Source organism: Ambystoma mexicanum, chromosome 4p, assembly GCF_040938575.1.
Source record: "Ambystoma mexicanum isolate Mex_15411 chromosome 4p, UKY_AmexF1_1, whole genome shotgun sequence".
In the NCBI taxonomy this organism is placed as follows: Eukaryota; Metazoa; Chordata; class Amphibia; order Caudata; family Ambystomatidae; genus Ambystoma; species Ambystoma mexicanum.
This window is the reverse complement of record NC_090927.1, coordinates 935,908,250-935,928,513: the sequence shown is the minus strand read 5'-3', so window position 1 is coordinate 935,928,513 and position 20,264 is coordinate 935,908,250.

Sequence of the window (20,264 nt, the reverse complement as noted above, 5' to 3'; positions counted from 1 at the left end):
GCTCCAACTCCCTGCGAAGACCCTCGAGGCACTCAGCCCGCCTCAGCGCCCTCCGCATGGAGTCCTCCGCCCTGACCATTGTGAGCCGTTCCTCCTCTGCCCGCTGCCGCTCCGCACCTATCTGCTGGCACAAACGCTCCCACACGGAAGCCACTCCCATTCCAGGGTTCTCCGGCCCTCCGGCCGATGCCTGCACCCCTGATGTAGATGGCCCCGAGCCATGATGCCTCCCACGTTGAGCCTGCTGCTGCCTCCGACGCAACTGCCTGTGCCAGCACGACGGCATCCAGGCTGATGGAAACCACCGACGCCGTCGTGCACGTGCCCTGCCCGATGATGCCGTCACATCCTCCATCTGCTGGGGTCCAGTTGCCGGTGTGTCCACCCCTGCTGGACCTCTGACTCCCGACTGTGGCAGGGATGGGATCCCCACCGAGCTGGCTGCATTGGTCAGGGCAGGTCCACAGGGGGCCCTGGTGGCATCTGGGCCGGAAGACGGCAAGGAGAACGACTGGCGTATAGTCTCCACAGAGGAGGAGAGAGCCGCCAGATTGGCCGACACATGCAGGAAACCCCCGAACATGGACGATCCCAATTGGGCCACGTCGGCACGGTGCTCTTCGTGATGACGTGCGTGCTCCTCCTGGGAAGCACGCACGGCATCACGAATCAGAGCCGTGCGCATCGCGACCCCAATCAGGACCTTCTCCATTCGGCCAGGGGTCCCCTCGTCCGCAGGTGGAGGGGAGTCAGATGACATGGACATCCCCTCTACCTGCGGACGGGCCTGGGACGGGGCATCCCTGCTGGTGCATGGTGGTGCACCCACAGGGTCAGGGACAGCGACATGCACAGGCCCCTCCACGGTGACCTGTGCTGCCTCCTGCCCCTGCCCCTGGACTGCACCACTTGCACCAGCAGGGATGCCCCCACCAGGCCCCATGTGCGCCTCAGTGGCGGCCTCCTCCTCCTCTGTGGAAACCACCAACCTGGATGGCTCCTCACCGTCTTCCGCCGTAGCAGGCCCCTGTGGGGGCTCACCCACCCCTTCCGCTGCAGCCGTGGGGGCATCCCCGCCGCCTTGCTCCACAGCGCCGTCTCCGCCCTCTTCTTCACTAGCCGCTGCGTAGAGGGAGACATAGAACACAAGCATCAGGGTACTGTACAATGGTCCCCTAGACAGGAAGCAATAGCAGATGAGTGCCACTGTCAAAGTACACTTCCATCATGTCCCCCCACAACACATGTGTCAGTCCAGGCAAAACACACACAGTGACAGTCATGGTGCATGCCATGGACATTTCCATACATGTCCAATGGACTCTGGAAACATACAATGTAATGCTACTCACATGCATCATGGGTCATGCCTATCACATGCACACACTTCACCTCAGTCACATCCATCTGGCCCCGTACACCCCAATCACATTGAATACAAGGATGACTAGGCTGCATCAGTGAATCTGTACATTGTCACAGACATGTGTCATGCATCCATGGCATTCACAAGTCACAGACACGCAGGTCAGGCACACAGACATGGATACCATATATGTACCTAGCATCAGCACCCATCCCTCACCCCCACCCATGTCCAGGAACAGAGATTGCCATGCTCTCATGTGTACAATCTGCATAGGGCTCCCCATGTCGCATTTGAACACATGCAACGACCGTGCGGTTCACACATTGCTGATCGCACATGCATTACCATGATGTCCCTGCACACATACATGCGTACATGGCCTATGTCACACATACAGGCAAGTATCAGACAACCAGCACACTGCAACATGCCCTGTCTCACACAGCAATGCTTGGCCACTTACCGCTCAACTCCAGACGGGTCTCCCTCTCAAGGACCTGGGCGTGGAGCGCTGGGTGTACGCGTTCCAGGACCCTCATCTGGATGGAACTCATGCGGCCCCGGCCCCCCTCCACGAGGCGCCGGCCTTTATGAGGGTCCTGGACCTCAAGTCTTCCCAGCGCTTCTTGACCTTCTGGATGGTGTGGGTTGCCACCCCCTCCGCGTTGATGGCAACCACACAGTCGGCCCAGATCCTCTCCCGTCCTTCCTTGTTGGCGCGGGACGATCCGAAGAGGGCATCATACTGCCCCAGGACTTGCTCCACCAGGACACCAACTTCGGTGGCAGTGAAGCTGGTGCCCCTCTGCCCCTCTGGCCGGGGGTTGCCACTGGTGCCAGATGTGGATGTGCCCGACATGGCAACCCCAGGGGCAGGAGTGGGTGGGCAACTGGGTCCTGGGGCTGGGCTGTGGAGCGATGTTATCCGAGTCAGGAGTCTTCTGTTCCAGCAGGGGTGGACACAGCAACTGGACACCTGCAGATGGCTGATGTGCAGGCACCAAATGGCAGGGCACGGTGGCAGCAGGCAGGCAGGCAGGCAGCAGCAGATGGCACGTGGGAGGCTGCTCGGGGCACTGGGGGGCAGTAATTCGGCCTTCTGGGCAGGAGCGTGGTCTTCCGTGTGTTTTCGCGTGGCCAGCTTGATACGGAGTGATTTGGCACGTGAAAATCCTGTACGTCAGCGTGAAAATCGAGGAAAGGCCCTTAGCGCGTAAGCGTGTCAGCACGCGTACGCGATTTCATTGGACCAAAGGCCCTTACAGCGTAAGCGCGTCTGTGACGTTTTGCGCACGGGCGTTGCCCTGGCAGGGCTTGGAGATCCCGCGTGCCTTTATGTTCTGTACGTGCTTTTCATGCGGTGCGTGTGTTTTCCATCCGTTGGGGTTCACACGCTATTACTTCACAGCGGGTGTTGGCTACGCGTTCTTCTACACGCAAGGCAGGCGGTTCACGCGAACCCCTGAAATACACGTTGCCCGCTCCCCCAGGCCCGATCGCGTGAAAAAGTTCACGCGAACCCCTGAAATACACGTAGCCCGCTCCCCCAGGCCCGATCGCGTGAGAAACTTCACGCGAACCCCTGAAATACACGTAGCCCGCTCCCCCAGGCCCGATCGCGTGAAAAAGTTCACGCGAACCCCTGATATACACGTAGCCCGCTCCCCCAGGCCCGATCGCGTGAAAAAGTTCACGCAAACCCCTGAAATACACGTAGCCCGCTCCCCCAGGCCCGATCGCGTGAAAAAGTTCACGCGAACCCCTGGAATACACGTAGCCCGCTCCCCCAGGCCCGATCGCGTGAAAAAGTTCACGCGAACCCCTGAAATACACGTAGCCCGCTCCCCCAGGCCCGATCGCGTGAAAAACTTCACGCGAAACCCCGATATACACATAGCCCGCTCCCCCAGGCCAGATCGCGTGTGTGACTTCCCGCGAAACCCCGGAATACACGTACCCCGCTCAATCGCATGTGTGACTTCCCGCGCAACCCCGAAATACACGTGCCCCGCTCGCACGATTGCTGTATGTTGCCACTTTTGTAATGCGCAGGGACGCTTCCGCCTGCCTTTGTGTGGCGGACGTGTTTCGGCTTGTGCGTGTCTTTCGCTGTGCGTGGTTTTGCCCTATTCGATTCCATGAATACGTGTGGTTCGGGTGCGTGTGGGCGTTCCGTCTGCTTCCCTGCAGTACATCCCCAGTTACGCCCTTGTTTTCGCGAGTTGTTCCCCATTCCGCGCGTTACGCCCCGTGTTCCGCCCACTTTCTGGTGTTTGCGCAGAGGTTGTGCGCTTTCACTGTGCGCGTCGCGCACGTCTTTCGGGATGTTGCAGTGACGTGTGCGCCATGCACGGGTTTGGCGCACATCCCGAGGTAAACACGCGCAGGGACTTCCATGAATCGCACGCGTGCGCGTGCGCCTGTTTTTTTCCGCTTGCGCCTGCTTGCGCCTGCTTGCGCCTGCTTGCGCGAAGATTTTCGGCGCACGTTTGTTCCATGAATCGGCCCCCAAGGGTGATTGTGTTAAAATTCAAAATTAACAAAGCTCATTTGCCAGTGTGTGCTGAAAAACTATAGCATAGAATGTAATTGGGTAATCCTTTTTGTCCTGTTGACCCTGACTTCTTTAAGGAAGAGGGGTGTCTTTGTTCTTAAATCAGTGCAATCTTTCTGTACAACTTTCCCCAACACAGGCCTTTCAGCGGATAGTGGGGGGAGGCGTCTGAAATCCAAAATTCTTCAATCATCCTAATTGTTCCATCAAACTTCCCCAAAAACAACCAAAGTAGGGGGCGTTCTGAAAAACAAATCACTAAATCACCCTGTGTTTATTTTAAATCAAACGTGTGGGGGAAATTAATAATTGCCCTATGTGTTTGCCCAAATGTGTACAACTAAACTGCTAGCTTTTTAAGCATGCAGGAAAATTGAAATTGCACAGCACTACATTTGTATTTGTTGGTGTTCACTGACCAGCGCTAATTATTACTTGAATTGAAATTGAGATCATGTGTGGTGTCTATTACTTCTAATTTAAATAAATACCAATATATTTCCTGTACACTAGCCTGGTTCTTGGCTCATTGGTAGATCAAGGGGAGGGATCCAAGAGGTATTAGTTGAAACGGAAATAGGGCTGAATCAAAGAATCCATTAAACAGTATGTTGCTTAACACCTTGAGAGGGGAGGGAAGGAAATCCCTGTGTTGAGGTTGGCCTCTCAATGAACTGTCACAGTAGAGTTGTCCTGTATCACATCTTTAATGTTGTCACATAGCCTAAATAGGGGTTCTAGCACCAAATGCAAGGTTGAGATAGATGTCTGCCCTAATGAGTCCACATTTGTGAACACGTTTGAGTCCCGTCTTATTTGCATATTTATGGGCGTGTGATAATTGTTGTTACATGCCCTCTTGAGGAGGGATTTCTTCTTAGATGGTAAACTTTGGCCCTCTAGCAATCGTTCTTCTTTTGTTGTTAATGATATGATATGATATGATATGGCATTTATAACGCGCCTATACACAGTGTTTCAAGGCACGACGAGGCACGGGAGGGGGAACAGAGGGAAGACAGAGACAACGATCTTACGAGGCCAGTTGACATTGAGATTGCGCAAGTGCAGGAGAGAGGGGAGGGGGAAAAGTGCTGCGGGATGGGGCAGCACATAGGATAAACAGTATAATATATAAAACAATAATAAAAAGTGTGGCCAGCTGGTCACAAGTATAACAGTAAATGCAGACATCAGGTGTCAAGTGCTGGTAGAGGGCTGTAGAGATACAGGAACAGCCCCAGAGTGCAAGAGTTTCCAGGGGGGCAGTGCAGGTGTACAACTGGCGGGGATGCGACCTGGGCCCAAGATCAGAGGGTAGCCAGGTAACCAGTTCAGTTTCAGTTTCAGCCAGGAGATCAGCAGGGGAGAGGAGGAGAGAAAGCAGAAGCAAAGAGGAATTCTGAGGTATTAAAGATTCTCGCTGCCCCATCATTCTCATCTAAATTTCCCATGTCTCTGCATAGACATACAAAAGATTTGTCTAGAATGATCAACTTGTATGTGTTTTTGTTAGTACTGGATTCCATCCTATTTTGTTGCACATTGCCATACACAACAGAACTGAAAGATATGTGCTTTGACACAAGCCTAGACATCAATCTGCTTTTTAAATCAACATCAACTGTAGCATCAGTTCCTTTTTGGATGGTCATAGGAACAGGCAAGTGTTGTGTTGGAGGATTAAAAATATCCATATTTACAACAGGTTTGACAACATTGTTGGTTCCACGTTGTAAGATATGTTTGGTCTCCTGTTCAGAGTACATAATAATCCTGAATTAGATGCAACCTCTGGGTTTTTGCAAAATGAAGACATTTTCAATGGTATTAGACAAGTTGACCGAAATAAAACTGCTCAAATGAGAGATTTGATCGAAGATTTGATCAAATACGATCATTGTGATTGAATCTCCCATTCAAACAGCATTATAGTGAACAAGGAGAGCGGGGGCTGCGCGGGTGTCTCCCACACCCTTGTTCACTATAATGTCAGCGCGGGTTGCGGAGATGTCCCCCCTCTCAGGACCAACTGCGGTCTTTCCTCTCTTCTATCTCTCTACTTGTGGTGTTCCCCAGGGGTCTGACCTCTCTCCCTGGCTCTTCAACCACTAGCTGGCACCTCTTTCCCACTGCATGGCTACTTTCTGCTGCCATTTTCAATGTTATTCGGATGACACTCAGCTCGCTTTCAGGCTCCCCTCAGCCACGTCTGCTTCTTCTCTCATACCAGACTGCATGGCCGCAATTCGGGAATGTTGTGCAGCCAATGATCTCTGTCTTAATGCCAGTGAGACTGAGATCCTCCTCATTGGGACACCCACTCCCTCCTTTCCCCTCTCTCTCTGGCCACCCATTCTGGCCTTCTTCCTGCTCCTTCCTGTGAGGCTATGAACCTTGGTGTCATCTTTGACTCCACCCTCTCCTTCTCTCCTCACATCTCTTATGTCTCTAAGAAGTCAAACTATCAGCTGCACCTACTCAGAGGTATTCTTCCATTTCTCACTTTCCCCCAGAAGCTCACTGTCTCCAGAGCTCTGGTCCTCTGTAGACTGGACTATCGCAACAGCCTCTTTCTAAATCTTCCTGCCTCCATTCCACCTTTACAACTTATCCAGAACAGGACTGTGAGACTTGTCCCTGGCTTCAAGCCCGGGGATCATATCTCTCCAGCTCTGAAGTCTATTCACTGGCTCCCTGTGGCTGCAAGGATCAACTTCAAGACCATCTGCATCATTCACAAGTCTTTCTGGGGCCGGGGACTGATCTACTGCCAACTTTCTCTTCCAAAACATCTTCCTTCTCGAGCTCTCCGCTCATCCACCTCCAACTCTGTGAGGGTCAGATGCTTCTCCAAGCAGAGAGTTGGGGGCAGATCTATCTCCTCGGCTGGGGCCTCTTTCCGGAACAGCTCCCTGCCTCTCTCAGACTTGAGCAGAACCACCTCTGGTTCCAGTAGCAACTCAAGACAATCCTTTTCGCTTCCGCTTTCTTTCTTCCTCTCCCCTGCTGATGCACCTGATAGCTCCCTGCACTGGTTACCTGGTCACTCTCTGAACTTGGTCAGGATCCTGCATGTCCAGTTGCACTTGCACTGCCTTTGGGTTCCCCAGCACTTAAGGGTCAATAGCTGCAACCCTACAGTCCCTTCTCTCTGCACTTATGAGCCACTCTCTGGAGGCACGTGTGAGTTAACTGCACTTCCTCATTCCCCTCCCTCTGGCACCTCTCCCCTTCCCTCGTCCCCGCACTTGTGCGATCTGAATGACACAAGGCCTAGTAAGATTGTTATTTTGTCCTCCCGTTATTTCCCCCTCCTTGTCTTGTCGCATCTAGAAACACCTGTAAACAGGCACATTATAAATGCCACATCACATCAGCTGACCGCTTAAAGCAGTGGCCTTGAAACTTTTTTGGCCGGGGCCCCCCTGAGCAAAATTCGGGCAGGTCGGGACCCCCCAGAAATGCCAAATGGACAGTATTCATTGCGCGCCTGCACCTGCTCCCATCACAGTCGCTGGGCTCCCTCATCCCACTCCTACCCAGTCCCTGGTCTCTCCCCACCCCATCACACACCCTGGGCTCTCCCCACTCTGCTCCCACCACTATCCCATGGTTCCCGCCCATTGTGCTCCCACCATAGTCCCTGGGTACCCCTCATCCTGTCCCAACACAGTCTGAGGGCCAGTGGCGGCTAGTGATTTTTTTAAGTGGAGGAGCATAACTATTTCCCACAAAAATACCATAGTGACCGAGCATAGTGAGGGAGCCTGAACCAATAAAGGGAGGTTCAGGGGGGGTTTCCCCCTGTGAATTCTTTTTAAATAATGGGTTAAAATGTTGCATTGTGGAGCATACTTTAAACAAAAAAATGGGTAAATAGCCAAACAGTTTGCAATTGATGCTGGGGGGCCCAGGGGGAAGGCATGACATTTTTTTAATGACATCTATGATAGATGTCCAGTAAAAAGATACCATCCCTGTCCCCTGGGCCCCACTGGGCCTAACACAATCAACACGATTATGTGTGTATGCAAGGCGCTGCACATTCATACAGCAATCACTCTATCATTCACACGAGCATCCATCACCATACACTCACTCATAACATAAGCATACATGCATCCATACACATGTTCAAATAAAAACAATTAACATAAACGTACTTTCTGCATTGGCCTGCGTGTGGGTGCTGAAACGGCCTGCTCCAGGCTGCTCTGTCGGTATATAGAGGAGGCACAGGAGCTCCACCTCGGAAATACAGACATGCAGTGCCCCAGCCAGCATTTCCAATGAGCTATGCAATGCTGGTGAAGCAAAACGCCCCAGCACTTGCATGGCTCAGTGAGCATGTGCGGCTGGGGAACTAAACTGGACTGTCAAAGGGAAACAGTGTTTCCCTTTGACAGTTCAGCCTGCCCAGGAGCATTCCAAGAGCTGGAAAAAGCAGCTGAGGGAGTGCTCACTGTTTCACTGGGCTGGCTCCTTAGCTCCTCCATAATGGGTGAGGGGCCACTGGGTGGGTGCCCCCTCGCCATTATGGATGAGCCGCCAGGCTCGGACTGGCCTATAAGCAATGCCTGTACCAAAAATGTAAAATGCTAGTGTGTGCCAGTCAAAATGGGCCACCGTTTTGGCCAATGTGGACCAGTTTGATGAGTTACTTAACTATGCCGTTAGTAATTTTGACCATTGTTGCTGAATATATCACAATTTACTTACATTTTAACACAAATCACCCCCTTGGGTACTATTGAAACAGTGGGCCTCAATACAACCCTGGCGGTAGCTGTGCTGGTAAAACCGGAGTTGAATCCGGGTCTGGCCCCCGCGAATGGGCAATTACGGGTCATGCCGAGTTAGGCGGACCTGATAATTGCCCTTTCGCGGGTGCCAGTACCAGTAGATCCCCATTCCCATTGAGCCCATTAGGGCTCAATGAGGAATGGGGAGATCGGATTCACTGGCACCGTTAATAACGGTGCCGGTACATCCGATGAGCTGTACTCGCGGGTGCCGCACGGCCTGCCAGGTCAGACCTGGCGGGCTGTCAGGCACCCGCAATCACAACTCGTACTATGGCAGTACAGTAGCAACGGTGTCGGTAGCTTACCAGCACCTTTGTTACCGTGCCGCCATAGTTGTAATGAGGCCCAGTCTGTGACTAAAGGAACGAATATCCATTTACAACTGTGGGCCACGTTTTCATTGTTGCCTGAGACAGTTTCATGTTTCAGCCCGACCATGTGAGCCACCCCAGGCCATTTCTTCCAATGTAAAAAAAAAAATATATATATATTTTTTTAAAAATATTTCATGCTGAGCTCTCAGGGCCCACAGGGATGCACCTGCACACCCCTGGGGGGTCACACCCCACAGTTTGAATTAAGCCTTAAAAAGTTATATATATTTTTTAAATAAAATTGGATCCTGCTGCGCCGGTCCTAACACCCTGAAGAGGGACGGATCTGATGCTGCATGGGTGCAGGTGGAGGAGTGGAGGCGGCAGGGAGGAAAAAAGTTAAGTAGGCAAAGGGGTTGGGGGGGCTCGGAGTATGACATGATTTGGGTTATTTTGCCAAATGAAATAAGATTTGTGGCGAAATTGGCTACCGTTAATTCCGACGCAAATGTTTGCTCTTCGGTCAAACACCCCACATTCATTTTCGACTACTTATTTGGTTTGTTTTAATGTAATTCTGCCCTCTTTCAGCCCGGCTCCCTGCTTTGTAATGTTTTCAGTGGACAAGGCAGGTTCACTGAAGTCAGGTAGAAGCAGCTATAACGTGAATCATTTTTTCGCAGCTGCGATGACAAAGTTAGTGTGTACTCGCTGCAAGCTGTGCTTAGTGTCTATGGGCCTGATGGATGGATTTTTTTTGCAGGGTGCAAAGTTACTTTTCACTGGTGCAAACTGACTCTGCACTAGCAACAGACACACTGATTCAAGGAACAGTGCAAAGCGTCTTTTTGCCATGCAAAGTCTCTTTGCACTGCAAAAATACACTTTTCACAGTTCCATGAATCAGGGTTAGTGTCGGCAGTGCAAAGTCACTTTTAACCGTGCAAATAAGTGTGAGCTCTGCTTATTATTGAAGTCTATGTAAAAAGGACGAGTATACTCATCCTTGTCACTTAAAGGGTTTTAAAAGGCACATTTTGGGAAGTACGTTGTAAAAGTGCAGAAAGCACATATTAATCACATTATCACATCTTCATCATCTTCAGCAACATCCTCCAGAGCCTACGCAGAGGAAGAGGGAAAGAATTTGATCAAAAATCGTGGTGCAACTGGATCTTTCCCTGCTTCCCTTGATTTTCTTTTTTTTTTTTTTTTTTTTTTTTAAATAATCACCCTACCGCTAGATGACTTTACACTTGAATATACATTGAAAGAGTCTGGCTCTGATGTGCAAAATTGTAAAATATCACAAAACAGTTGAAAAAAAAAAAAAGTGAAATGGCCTTTTTTTCTAGAATTTGAACAGAAAATCTCTCAAACCTTTACAGTGCTTAAATATATAAAATGAAATTGCTGTTACCAATTAGAATACAATGCAAACCAACCCAGAACGATGCCCTTCTTTTGCCCATACCTATCACTCAGCTGTCACCCTGCCCTTCCCCAGTCTCTTAACAGGCATGGGGGGTCATTACGACCCAGGCGGTAAGTACGCCAACTTTACCACCATGGTGTAAACTACGTTTACACCATGGTGGATGGCGGATTTACCGCCCCATTCCAAGGTGAGTGGGGCGGTAAATCCCCATTTCCCATTTTACCCTTCCCCATTCCCATTTTTGCCCCATAGGGCATAATGGGAGTGGGGAAGGCGCTAATTACGCCAACGTAAATTACGGTGGCATAATTAGCACCAAGGCGGTTTAGCGCCATGGATTTTAACGGCTGCTTAAAGCAGCCGTTAAAATTGGAATCAGGCGTTAAGGGTTAACGACGGCGTTAACCCTTAACGCCTGAGTTGTAATGAGGCCCTCTCCCAGATCGTGCCGCACAACAGCCCCACTCCACCTCTGTGCGTGTGACAGTTGTGCCTCTGCTGAGGTCTGTTTGCCTGAATGCTTCTTTTCATGTCTTTCTTATTACTGCAATAGCCCGTCGTCTTCAATGATGTATCTTGAGATTCGGGTTAATCTTTCACCTGACCACTACTTGTTTGTCACATTGTCTCCCACCCTTCTCACAGCACATGCTAGAGGCATGCAAATCGCACACGCCGGGTGTGAGGTGTGTCTATCAATGTGATCAGTTGTGAATGAGAAACGCTGACATCATAGCACCGAAACAATACAAGATGAACAATTAGATTGAGTGAGACCCTGTAGTAGCTCAGTAGAATCCAGCCTGGCCTGTGTTAATACATATTCATTTGGTGGCACAGATGTAGAGAATAGTAGAGTGTGCTGCATCTCTCCCAGGAATAATGAGAGCATTCTTTACCGTGCTTACACCAGCACTGAGCAGCGCTCTGCCCCTGCGGTAATGACAAGTCCTGTGTGTCCTTGTGATCATTCCATTATTACCGCTAGGCAATATATATTAGCAACTGCTCTTGTTACTACAAATAGGTTATTGATTGGTGGTTTAAAATTCAGACCATAAAGCATGGGTGTTTAACATTCTACAAAAGCAGTTAAGGAAGTAAAGTGTAACAGCGTTGGCCATAGTTGGCTTCTGTGTAGAGCGTTTGCAATTGCAGGGACATGCAGGTGTATTCGGGTGATCGCCCTCAGTCCCCAGTCAGCTCTCAGGCTGAATATGGAGCTCTTTAAATCAAGCAACCAGCCTCGCAGCTGCCCCGGAAGGGTCGATCCAACAGGCCACTGTCTGGGCCAATTAGGTGCAACTAGTGCACTGTGTTTTGAGTACTGTCACGTGCCCAATGTGCCTTGAGCTGCCATATTTGTAACATTGTTCCATCAATCACACTCCAATGAAAAGTCACAATTTCAGATGTGTGCATGCGTACCACATTTTATGGAGTCCAGGTCTACAGCCAAGCAGAGCCATCCCATGCACATACTCGAACAAGTGAATGAGTAAAACATGCACGGTGTAGTGTTAAAAGCAAGAAGGATAAGAGTCAGGCAAAGGGCAGGAATGCTGGCAACAGCAATAGAAAGGCTAAAATTTGACCAATGTAAGAAACTTAAAGCAAAGCAGTGGCAACCCACATTTCCCCTCTGCAAAAACTGATGGAGCATATGTAACCCCATTATTGAGCCGTATCCGCACCCCAGCCCCTCCCTGAGCCCGTCCTCTGTCCTCACCCACAAAGACTCCTATGGAACTCACCCAACCGGACAAAAGACACTGATGAGTGATATGTCAGAAGGAACATGCTCACAGTGTGCTTTATTAAGAAGTAGTTAACATACATGTGCTCCATGCAATGAACTCACAGTGTCAGGACTCTACGCTGCACTGCTGTCCTCGCTGTGCTGGTGAAGAAGTTTGTGGCCTCCTCAACCGGACACCTGGGAAACGGCCCTAAAGTTGGCCCCTTTAGCACTCCTTTTGAGGCGAGCGTGCTCTCCGCAGGAACCGCCGACTGACCCCTTCTGTCACTGAAATCTTTAACTCGAAGTTCCCTCGCTTCCCACCCCCACCCTAACCCTCTTACCTTTTCTTTTTTTGGGCTGCATCCATTTCCGTGTAGCTGTTTACCTGTTATCTGCCAGCTTGGCCCTGCAGCCGTAAGTTGTCTCTTGTCAAATTCCCAATTGCCCCACACAAGTCCCCCTCAACATTGCATCGCCCTGTGGCCCTGGCGCACGTCTTGTACCCCGGGCTACCACGCTATAACTCTTGGATGTGCTGGACCTTTGTGGTGTCAACTAGCACTTTTTCATGGATGCACCCTGTAATTTCGCTGCCAGGCTCTTAAAGACATTAAAACAACTTTCGGTATGACCAGACAATTGAAGGAAAATACATAAGAGACAATAGCAAGAAGACACCGAAGGGACACATCATTCAGAGAGAGAGAGAGGGCGGGCGATCTTCAATCAATCCACGATTTATCACCCTTAGGCTGGAAGAGGGCCATGCACCTATAACCATGCAGAGGCGGCAGGAACACCCCAAAAGTACCTGGTACCTGACCCTCAAACCACTCATGCACGGTCTGAACCCCTCCCCCCTAGTGTGTGCCTACCAGCCCCGCCGTGAGCAATGCAATGCAGTTCCCTAGTGCCCCGTCCCTTACTGCTGAATCCCCTGCCGTGGGTGCTGCCACTAAGGTCCGTGTCCACCAATACCTCCCCTCCCACTTGGCCTGGTCAGCGCGGAGACACAGGCAGGGTCATAGGGCATTGCTGAATAGAGGTCTTTAACTACTACAATGACGGTCTTCACGAAAATATGATGATGATATTTCTCAAAGGCATCGCAGAGAGATAGAGAGACAGCATAAGAGAGTGATTGAAAGGCAGAAAAAAGGGGCAGACACAAGGAAAAGGGATGGGCAAGGGGAGAGAGGCGGTGAGAACGAGATAACAGACAAGGAGAGCAAAAGAGACACAGGGAGACGGGCAGAGAGAAAGAGAGCGAGGCAGCAAAAGGGACAATGCTAGTGAGAGCGTTTGCTGGACAGAGACATATGGACACAGAGAACGACAGTCAGCATAAGGATTAGCTAGGTACCACGACACTGACAGAGGGGATGGACTCAGGAAAAAAAGAGGGTGATAGAGAGCGCGATGGCAAGAGAACGCACTACGCACAGACAGTGAGACTGTGATAGACAATGAGACAGAGGGACATAGAGAGAGCGAGAGAGAGAGCAAGAGAAAGGGAGATAAACATCTATATGCATACAGACAGGTTGGACAGAGATAGCCGGGACCAAACTTGGACACGGTTGTGAATGTGGTGGGCGTCATGTGTGGAAGGGACTCTGGGGTTCGGCCGGTCCCAGACCTGGATGGAGGTGTGGAGATGCTTGTGCACCCTTCCCAGAGAGGAAATATAGAAATTTAGCGCTTTGCTTCCTAATATCTATGCCAACTAACCAATCCACTAACAATTTTCAACCCTCTGCATACACCCCTCAAACTCTAACCAAACACAACCACAACCCTATAAACGCAACAATCCGCACAAACTTTACTGCATTGCAACAACAAAACAAACCACACATAGACTTGCACAACAGTACACAATGGCTGCAAAGCGGAAAACACCTCAAGCCCAGCCAACGGTGTTAACCGGGTTGAGGCTGCCAACAGCACATCACTGGTCTCTTGCACTTTTCCAACTTATTCCCACTAAGTCACCCCCCTCCCCACTCCCTTCTTTTCAGAGCTGCCAGAGTGCCAGGGGACCACTCCGGTGGTGATAGTACATGGTACAAATATCCTTTAACATTAACATTAACATATATTACCAGGGTTTTTCGTGACTCTTAAACTGGGTTCTCAATGCATTGCTGCTCAAATGTACGTTTTTTTTTTCTCACTGAAGAACGGCTTTTGCAGATGCTTTCGAAAAGAGTGACATTTTTGAATACAGTCCAAATTATTTTTTGACATCTACGAAGCTGCAGTTGGCCAACTGCAATATTACTGAAGTATACATTGAATACTTAACAAGCTAAACGAACTTTCAAAGCATGTCATACGTACGGCGTGGTAATGCTCTCGTTTTTAAAAAAATGTATTCCATGATGGAAGCGCCATCAAAGCTGACTTCATCGTTTTTCTATAGTTGGCATTCTCCAAATCCAAAATAGAGCTAACTGAATCTGCATTTTGAAAACACCACTGAAGTTCTGCAAATCCCACTGCACTAACATATGTCAACAGGTAAGCTCTGCAATATTGGTTGTGTACAGTTCAAATGTCACCCAAGACATTTCATTTATGCCATTTGTTATGGATTTATGAACAAAGGCTGCCAGGTACTTAACTTTAATCTTGTATTCCCCGAACCCCACATCGTCTGCTGTCCTCAGTGTTTTAGTTCAGATGTATTATTTATTTTGTTTAATTGTATTGGGTTTGGTGAATTTCTGAAAGCATTGTTACAGAAGAAAGAGAGAGGAAATGGGAGTTCCTGAGCAGGTAATGCCATGAAATGAAACTGACAAATCACTAACATTTCTTTTCCCAAACTCCTTTACCATACTATACCCATTGAGAAGTTCCCTAACAGTTTTTTCTCCAATCTGCAGATTTGTAATACGCAAGCCCGTGTCAGGCTTTCCAATTCCCAGCTGTGTAGTGATTTCATTTGGCTTTTGATGGCAGATCTGTTCTTTTGTCCTCCTGAGGCACCCTTTCTACATACACCCAGCCACCCTATGTCCACTCTCTCTACGGCTCAACCCCGCTCTCTACCGCCACCCACCCACTTCACCCCATTACGCGTGTTGGTTGGGTTTTGGTTGGGCTATGTGGTACTACTTTTGACAAGTCCTCCAGAGGCTGCATTTTCTTCATGTTCTTTCCCCAAACAACTACCATCATTAACACACATCCCAACCCCACTCTTTATAACCCCACCCACCACTACCCACCCTACCCCAACCCTCTCATCCAAACCCCTCCCTCTCTACCCCCACTCACCCAATCCCCACCCTCTCTACTCTAACTCATCCAATCCCCACTCTCTCTACAAACAGCACCCTATCCCACCCTAACTGCACCCTCTCTACCAACACCCACCCACACCACCCGGCATCTCTACCCCCACCCACCCCCAACCCTAATCGTATATATCTATCCTCACCTGCTCTACTCCCACCAAGCCACACAACACCCACTTCCTCTACCCCCACCTACCTACCCTAAAACCTGCTCTCTCTCCCCACTCACTAAGCTACCACTCCCACTAACCCACCATACCCCCACCCTCTCTACTCCCACCCAGCCACCCAACACCTACTCTCTCTACCTCCACCCACCTACCCTAAAACCTGCTCTCTCTACCCCCAGCCACTAAACCCCCACTCCCACCAACCAGCCATACCCCCACACTCTCGACTCAAACCCACTCACCCGACCCACACTCTCTCTATCACCACCCACCCTACAACCCCACCCACCCAAATGCCACCATCTCTACCCTCACCCACCCAATCCCTGCTTTCTCTACCCCCACTCCCTACCTTCACTCTCGATTCTCCCATAAACCACCAATCCACAAATCCCCACCCAGCCTCCCTATTTTTTCTTCCCCACCCACACCCTATCCCCACTCTCTACCCCCACCCACCCAATCCCCACTTTCTCTACCCCCACCCACGCTACATCCACTTTCTCTACCCCCACCCACCCACTCTAACACAATGCCACAAACCTCACCCACCCTGCCCCACATTCTCTTCCCCACCCACCCCTATCCCCACTCTCTCTACCCTCACCACCCTACCCCCATTCTCTCTACACCCACCCATGCACCCTGCCACCACTCTCAATACCCCCACCCACCCTACCTTCCCTCTCCCTACTCCTACCAACCAGTTTACCTACACTCTCCCATCCCATCCACCTACCGTACCCCCACTCTATACCCCATCAATCTTAGCCCCACAATCTACCCACCCACCCATGCTGCCCCACTCTCTCTACCCCCACCCACTCGCACATTCTCTACTCACAACCACCCATCCTACTGCCACTCTATCTACTCTCTAACCAACCCACCCTACCCCCGCAAACCAACCCACCCACCCTACCTCCACTCCCTTTACCCCATCCACCACTCTACCTATCTCTAACCTACACACCCTACCCCCACTCTCTCTATCCCCACCCACTCTACCCCCACTCTCTACCTAAACTCTACACCCAGCCTACCCCCACATTATCTACCCCACACCCACCCAATTCTCTCTTCAATCCACTGGCCCACCCCACCCCACCCCACCCCAACTCTCTACCCTCTCTCACCCTTCCTCTCACACTCTCGCTTTATGTCTTACCCTCTCAATCTCAAGTTTTCTCGCTCATATTTACTCTTGTTCATCATCAATGGCACCCTCTCTCAATTGTTTCCTCCCCTGCTCTATTCTCCTTCCTTCTCTGCCTTCCACCCTGCTGCCTATAAATGCAAAATGGAAAGAACAGTAGTAAAAGTCAAAACTATTGGCATTGCCAATGCTTGTTTTTGCTTTGCATGACAGTTTGCTTTCCACCAATGTTGTCTGTACTAAAAGGGTTATAAAATCCAGATACCTATCACCCATTCAGCTTTGTAGAAAAATGTATTCCTCCCCTTTTCCATGTTTCCTTTATCAAGGAAACATGGAAACAGCACTCCCTGTGAGTGCTGTTAGGTGCTGGAGAGACTCTGAAGCAAGCTTGAACGCGGATCAGTCAATTATCTACGTGCAGCAAGGTATTGCAGTTGAATGCTGTCCATACATGGATTATCTTAAATTCACCGACCAATTGGATTTAGAATGATAATGGGCCTCATTCCGAGTATGGCGGTAAGGGATAGCGGCCACCGCTAACGAGAGCGGTGGCGGTAATCCCTTACCGCCATACTCCGAGTTCCCTTAGCGCCATGGTGCTTTTAACACCTGCTTTTAGCAGGCGTTAAATACCATGGCGCTAAGGGAGCTTGATGTTAATTACGCCACCGTAATTTACGGTGGCGTAATTGACGCCTTCCCCACTCCCATTATGCCCTATGGGGCAAGAATGGGAATGGGGAAGGGTAAATGGGGATTGGGGAATTACCGCCCCGCCAACCTTGGAATGGGGCGGTAATTCCGCCAACCACCAAGGCGCTGCCGGTCCGGGTACGGCGTCAACCAAGGCGTTAATAGCGCCATTGGTTAGCGCCGTACTCGGAATGAGGCCCAATATCTTCTAATAGTGTGTTACTACGTTGGATATTTATCACCACAACTTTTACAATTTGGCAGGCCACGCCCCTTTCCCTCAGCAGGTACTTTAAAATCTATGGCCGCATGCACCAGCGCATGTGCACCAAGGAGTGCACCATGAGTGCTGTTAGGCTGTTGGGGTGTGGGGTGCGTGTGCAGCTAGGGAGTACATAATGACACTGTGCCAGTTTGGGCCGGCCGCTGAAAGTGAGTATAATAAGGGTTGGTCATTTTGCCTGGTTGGCTGCTTATAAGGCAGCACTCATTGTGGTATTTGGCTAAGAGTATTGTGTTGATTCGGTCGCGACCTAAACTGCGTACGGTGTATATGGTAGAACAGTTTAGCTAAGTATACATGACGGGTATCATGCACAAATACCAACTCAGGCGCACGGCCCGACTGGCGTGTAAACAACACAGAGGTGTGACTAACGCTAAGAGAGTGATTGCTAAGAATAAAAATAAAAAACTATAATATAAACACATTAAATACAGAGGGTGTGTCATTTGCAGTGATTGGGATAAACATGGTTTGCTCAAGGCAAAATGACAACATGTTTGAATCCCATGATTAAACCTTCCCCCTTAAGTTGAAACATTTGAGGTCGAGTTACATGTGCCAGTAGATGGAAATGACCAGGGTGAGATGGTGGAACTGGAGCCTATTGACAACAACTCCTTATTAATAATGGTTTTAAATGTAACATTTGTTACGAGTGTGGTGTCTAAACAAAGGGTAAATGTACCCCATGTCCCATTATTTGTAGGTGAAATCATGGCTGCAAATCTGGTAAGATCTCCGGATCAGAATGAAATTGCAGACAAGGTTTATGCGTCTTCTCCGATAAGGGAGAATTATTCATTCTCATCAATGGATTCTTCGGGGGAAGATATGCGGTGTGAGCCTGAATACTTAAAAATATTAAAAGTGCTATTTACTGGTTGAAGTTCTATGTTTAAATAACAGCAGGCTATGAAAGGTGGTTTCAATAAATTAGTGGCTGTTTTTCTGAAAATCATGAAACCCTCTGTTGCAATGGTGGAGGAGAAGTATAATACACAAAATGAAGTCCAAACGGACACGATTATTGAAAGTGTGGGTATGTTGAATGCCGATGATTCTATCCTGACAGTGCATGATGATAGAGATGTGTCCCCTAAGGCTATTCGGGAAGTATTGCATACTGGTGAGTCACATAAACAGATTTTATCCAATAAGATTTTTACCAAGAAAGATAAAGAAACAAATAATACAAAGAGAGTTGCCTCATCCTTGTCTGAAAAAAAAACGATAGATACAGTCAAGGTTGTGGAATCGAATGATAATGTTCAACTGGTTGAAGAGGTAACAAGTAGGAGACCAGATAGGTTTGCCAAAAAGAAAGGTAAAGGTAGTAAGGACATCAATATTACTGCGGTAAAGGCTAGAGAGGTCCATACACATGTATAATTAGAAACACGGCTATCCGATGAAGGGCCAAAACAGAAACAGAAGAAGGAGGTGAAGTTCTCGGAAATAGGGACATTGAATGATAATGTCACTTTGGAAGAGTATATAGGTGATATTAAAGAGAGTGATATGAGGGTAATCATTAATGCAACAGATAAGAGTCATCTAGACACACAAGGAATTATGGTTAAAAGGACTCCGGGAATAAAAGATATCCTGAGCTGTACCCAACATAAAGCAAAAAAGATCAATATATTGGATTTGTATGCTTCCTCTCACAGTCCCGATTTAAATAGGAAATGTATTGGATTTGATTCACCAGGTAGTGGTGCTGAATGCGATTTCTACACAGGAGCTTACACTAGTTGAAATCCCAAATGCATTGGGGAACCGAATTCGGCAGTACTTCACATGGTGTCCCCCATTGTATGCTAGTGTATATTATTATATGCTAACGTATTCAGAGAGAGGGGATACGCCTTCACTAGAATGGCTGAAAAGGAGGCCAGGATGAGGGGGGCAAACCAATATTGTCTATGACCAATGACAGTTTGGGGGCAATAAGTATTGAGAGGTTATAACAGTTGTGGGTAGATTCGCTAATGGGTGCACTCTGGCTCTCTAAATATCAAAATACTTATGGCAATTCCAGCCGCAGCGCCGTCAACACAGGAAAGCTTCCCCAGCTTTTAACAAAGAGAAAGTGAATTTGTATTTGGGTGGTGAGTCGCGCTTGGCCAGCAATGCACCTCTTGATCAGTATTCCGTGTCATAATATCATGCACTCCTATCACAGTTAAATAATATAATGAATTCTTCAAATAGTAACACCGTTTGTCTTGAATATGATGATTTATTCGTAGTCGGATAGTGTTGTCTGCTTGCAGCCAATGCCTGCTTACAGTCGAAATGTGTTTCAACCATAGGTCGTCTTCCAGGCTGATAGTTTAGACATGTCTGGTTAGGAGTACAAATCATCAAAATCAACAGTTCAAAATCGAAAGATGTATACGTTTGCCATTACATACCATGTTC